Source organism: Egretta garzetta, unplaced genomic scaffold, assembly GCF_000687185.1.
Source record: "Egretta garzetta isolate BGI_Z169 unplaced genomic scaffold, ASM68718v1 scaffold81, whole genome shotgun sequence".
Taxonomy (NCBI): domain Eukaryota; kingdom Metazoa; phylum Chordata; class Aves; order Pelecaniformes; family Ardeidae; genus Egretta; species Egretta garzetta.
This window is the reverse complement of record NW_009258671.1, coordinates 5,441,236-5,446,751: the sequence shown is the minus strand read 5'-3', so window position 1 is coordinate 5,446,751 and position 5,516 is coordinate 5,441,236.

Below are 5,516 nucleotides of genomic sequence, written 5' to 3'. Positions count from 1 at the left end.
AGGGGGTGGGGGGGCCCCCAGGGGGGATCCCCGCAGCCACACGTTCGGCTGGGCTGCAGTGCACACATCCTTGCAAGGGAAGACCATGGGAAGCGGGAGGCTGCCGCAGTGCCTGTGCTTTAGCTCAGGCCAGAGGAATTACTTAGGGGTAAGGCGGTGCTTAAATGCTTTGCTCACCCGGGGCCTGAATGTGTACGGCCCAACACACTGCCCTCTTAGGAGCCAGGAGCTGTGTGGGGGCCAGCGGAGCACTGAAACCCCTCCGCCATGCGTCCAGCTCCGTGTCCCCACTGTCACGTGGGCTTGTGCTGCTGCCCCACCAACACTAATAGGAGCAGCATAAATGTGCCAGCTGGCAATGTCCCCACCATTTGGCTATGTATTTTTTTATGTTCCTTCCCATAGAGGAGTCCATTTGAGCAAATGACAGGAGCAAAGGGTTGGGAGGAGCAGGGCAGGCGGGAAGAAGACGTCAGATGTTGGGGAAATCACCAGCAAAGCTGCCTTTGAATGCTGCAGAGTGGTTCAGGGGGGAATAACCAAAACGTTGAAGCACTTGGAGAGGATCTTGTGCCTGCTGAGATAGCATCAAGGAAATCTTTCCTTTGACATATCGGCAATGCCTTCTGAGAAACGACTCTATTTCCAGCTCTTTATGGCATTTAACAGCAATGAACTGTGTCTTCTGTATTAATAAATTATGATGTCACTTTGTTTTATGGGTTAAGCAATATCCTCTTTGGTTATTTATATCACCAAACGTATGAAAGAAAACTAGAAACAAAGTGATTTCAGACGCTTTGTGCACACATAACTCTCATGCTACATCCATAGAGCAAGATTAAGATGTATTGTTCAAATAATGAAAAGGAAAAGAAACTAGAGGTGAAAAAACCTGGAAAAAAACCCTCTTCCCTAGTCATGTTGCTTACGGTAATGTGTTTTCATAGCTTCTCAGCAAGACATTTTGTCACCACCATCCACTTTTTTAAACATCCTTACAATAGCTTGCACTCACAGGTGTACCTTGTCTCTCGATCTCAGAGCCACATGCAATTCTATTTAACCACAGCTTTGAGAGGGATGGGAGTTCAAGGTTCATCACCAAGGTCAGATAGGGAAGCAGTGGCAAAGCTGAGAACCCAGGTTTTACTGATGCCCAGTTGAACATCTACCTTAATAATAAGTATTAGACTTAAATGAAGTTAAATTTTCTTTACCTTTCTGCCCATCCATTTCTCTAGTTCTATGGCACAGATCTTTACAGTGTTTTTTCCCCTGGAAAATCCCTGTTTTTCACACCTGGATTTGTGCTTGCAGCTAGATTTATGATCGATGTCTTCTAAAAGGGGCCAAAATCCAACTGCTTTATTCGTGCTGACAGTCATATTGGTTTCAGGGGGAGTAATTGCCTGAGGAGGATGAACAGGATTTAACCCAAAGTCAATAAAATGAACAAGCACTTACCCTACAGCCAATAACGGCCCTTGCTTATCTTCTGGCCCAAGAATCTCTCTTAAAACAGGTGCCTAAATATCTTGCTGCACAGCAAGTATCTCAAAACTGAGGCCATGCTCCATGGGCAGCAGGCTGACTATCTCCTACAGGGTATAGGTGGGAAACCCATTTTGGTCCCAGCCTCCTGAAGCCCCTTCGAAAATCCTGGTTGTATGGCTGGTGGCCAGAGTCTTTAAGGCAGAAGAAGTATAGGCCAGTTCAGGGGACATTTTCTGTACAGCAGCTGAAAGGTTTGGGTATGAAACTATAAAACGTGGTCAACGTAGATGAGAGTTCACCTTCTCACAGCTGTTGGGTCTGGAATAGTTACATCATTCAGAGTACTTGGGTTTTCCAAGGAAACCAAAGGCATTGGTTGCCATCTACCCTGAGGTAACGCTGAGACAGGGAGCCTCACCATCCCCACGGTGAGGGGCAGCAGGACCCAGTGCGGCAGGAGCAGCTTTCAGCCACCATCTGCCTTGCTGCTCCTGCTGTTTGCATGGTTATATGAGTAACATAGTGATGGGACGACAGCTCGCCTGCTTTTACCAGGACAACTTTGGGACTTCGACGGATGCTAAGCAGTTGCAAATAAAGACAGTCACTTGTAATTTTAAAAAAAATACATATTGCATACTTAAAATCATATATGCCATATCTAATCTCTGCAGCAATACACAGTTATATAATGGAAAAATTAGGGGTCAAAAACATTGAAAAAAATGGGGGCAGGGATGTCGTTGTTTTGAAATTATTAAGCAATGTGTACAAGAGGCAAAAAGGTTTTTTTACTGTGGCTAGCTTTCCCTGCAAAGTCAAACATGCTTGTCTTACATGCTGGGAAATTTAATGGGGACGGAGAAGAGGCAGATGCAGGATTGATCTTCCATAATTATTATCTGAACCAGATTGTATTTGCTGATTCCACTTGGCATTAACAATTGAGTGTAAAGCAGCTGTGAAAGAATTCACAGCACTGGCGAGCAATGAGAAATTAAAAGAATTACTTTTTGAGAAATTGAAAGATTAAACGAGGACACTGAAATAACACTAAATTTTCTCGAGTAATACATCTTCCGGATGTCACTTGGATTTTCTCGGCAACACAAGAATAATCATTACCCTTTTATGCCCAAAGGCCCTGATTTAGTATGTTCTTAAATTAAGCACATGCTCGAATACCCTTCCTGGATGAGGATGTTTTTTGATTTGAGCCCAGCTACCATCTCTCATGTGGCACGCAGTTGTAATTTCGTGTCCTTTACACAAAATGAGTCATGTTGCACAGCTTTTCCACCGCCAGATACTGTCCTCTGTAAAACATTGCCTGCTCTTGTTCCTCCCTTTGCCAAAAGGCAGCACAAACCGGGTGACGATGACAACAAGTCAAACAGCACACACAACGTCAGACATCTCATAGAAATGGCAAAGTCTGGGCCGCAGCTTTGCGATGACACAGTCTTTCCTATTTCTTCTCCTGCCCATGTTACATGGGACTCCAGAAACCTCGGATTTTTCTCCACTGCGATTTTTACACTGGAAATAAAGTGGCTTTGGTGTGGTTGAACCCACACAGACTCACACTCCCGCATAATCACATTTATACAGATATTTCTTCAAGGCATCAGCAGTCCGGCCAAGTGCCAATCACAGGGTTGCAGCACACAAATCCGAAGCAGCAGAATTAGCAAGGAACAAAGGCTTGGATGGGACTCACCATGTGTCCCCAAGGACTGCAGGGTGTTTGGCTCTTTGCCCCAAGAGCAGCTCCACAAAATGCTGCTGATCTAGGGACCCCCTCGGAGATGCCACCCCCAGCGTGACGGCTGGGGCCAGGAGGGAGCCAAATGTGCCACAGCCAGCCAAAGGCTCACCCACCCACCAAGGCAGCCTGGGCTATGGAGAAGCTGAGACCCTTGCCTAATCCTCGGCCCTTTTTCCCCTGCTTCCCCTCACCCCGTAGCAAGCCGTGGACTGCCGAGCAGGACCGAGCAGCGCTGACACACCATCGAGTAGCCAAAGTTCAGCACACCGGTGATCTGCTAAATAACAGAGGGTTCCCCACTAAAATAAATGACGAAAGATTCTCCCTGAAAGCAGAGGTTTGAAGTCAGCCGCTGTGATTTCTGAAGACTGATGCACATCGACAGCGGATAATAGTAATACCTAGCTCTTGAAAGTGTTATTACATAGAAGACAAGGCCAATTAGAAATGGGTCAGACACATGCTATTCAGGCTGGCTTCTGACACGGCCATTTTTAAAGTTCAGGTCATCTGGAGGTGAGGCTTGTTTTCAACATGCTCTTTTGAGGCCATTTCACATTGGTTTGTGTCTGTAGGCTTTGCTGTGAGCGCTGGGTTGGGCCAGATGACGTCCAGGGGGACGTCACATTATTCTTTGTGTGTGCTCCATGTGCCCTTTTGGCATTACCAGGGGTAAGACCAAGGTGTGAAGCACTTCAGCTTAGCTGGATGGGGTCACAGATGTGGAAAGATTTAGAACGGGAGTAGTTTTATGTCAGGTTACTCCATACTCAGAGGCTGCATATTTAACAGTGAGCCTTACTGCTTCCAGCTATCGCATCTGACCACGAGGTGAATCTGTGCATACAAACGAAGCCAGGTCTTCTTTTAGATTAGAAAGAAATTGTGTCTTGCAGCCTCCACCATGACGGTTCTACACCAATTTAAATTCCTAAATCTTTGCTTTCGCTAGAGCTCTTTTAGGTGCCCTGTGCCTGGAGCCCCTCACCTCCAGCTGCGGCTCCCTGAATCCAAATGGTGGCCCAGGCATTTACGGGGGTCTCCTATAGAAAACGTACCAGTAATTAAGCTGTCTGTAATGACCTGACTGTTTCTGTCTCGCCTTCTACTCCTATGGAAGGTCCTCTGGGGTGGAAGTCATATTTTATTACATTTCTGTATGAAGCCTGGAGCTGGTCCTTAGGTCCTACAACTGACAGTCCCTCAAAATTGGGATGGAGCAGAAAGAGGTGAGAAACTGTGATACGACAAGACATTAGGTAAAGCTAACTGCTACAGCTTGGTGTACACATTGCCATGCTCTAGCGAGTATTTTATTCCAGCTCAGAGTCCTTTGCATCTCCCTGAGCAGAGATAAGGAGTTTGAAAACGAGGGACAACTAGTTTACAAACAGTCTCTGTGCCCTTTCCCAAAGCTGGTCCTCTTTCTTCAAAGTATACTTGAGGAGGATATTGTCCGTCAAAATACGCTAATGAGATGCTGTGGCCGTTAGACCTTCTCACCAGGTCTTAATTATTCCTTGGTTAAACAGAAGCAAATCCTCTTACTCACGTTCCTGCCCAGGATAACGATTAGGTCTGTTCCGTGCACGTGCTCACGGGAATGCATATGCACACACTCATGGGTGCACGCACGCACATGCAGGGCTCAAGCTGCCGCCTTAGACAGTACGCAGAAGTGCCAGAAAGCCTGCCCGTGGCTTTAGGCCAGGACACAGGCACCATGGGCAACTGAGGGAAGGGCAAGGGCTCCTGCTCTTGCTTTCCATTAATGAGAGAGAGAAAATGAAGGAGCTTGACCCTGCAAGAGGAAGAAAAAAGCCTCGGCAACAGCAGCATCTCTGCAGCCAGGTCCATCACTCACACCCTGCTATGAATCAATCATCTTGTTAATAATTATTCTGCTGATCCCATAACACAAATTGTTTTCATTTAAAGGCACAGGTCTCACCATTTCCAAGTGAAGACAACTCTGGGGGGGTCCCAATGGCATGTGCCGCCTGCCATGGGGTAGCGCCTGTGCCCATGTCCCTGGCTCAGCAGGCAGTGAGGCTGAATTAGCCCAAAACTCTCCCTCTAGGGAAAAAAACCACCAGCCCCTCCAGTTTTTTTCTCCTGGAGTGGGGACCCATGCGGTGGCAGCCCGGTGGCAGCCCCGCTGGGGCACAGCCAACACAGCTGGCAGCAGCATCGCCCTCAGGGGCTGCCCATCTCCATTTTACGCTGGAGAAACTGCAATTGCCTCTCCCCC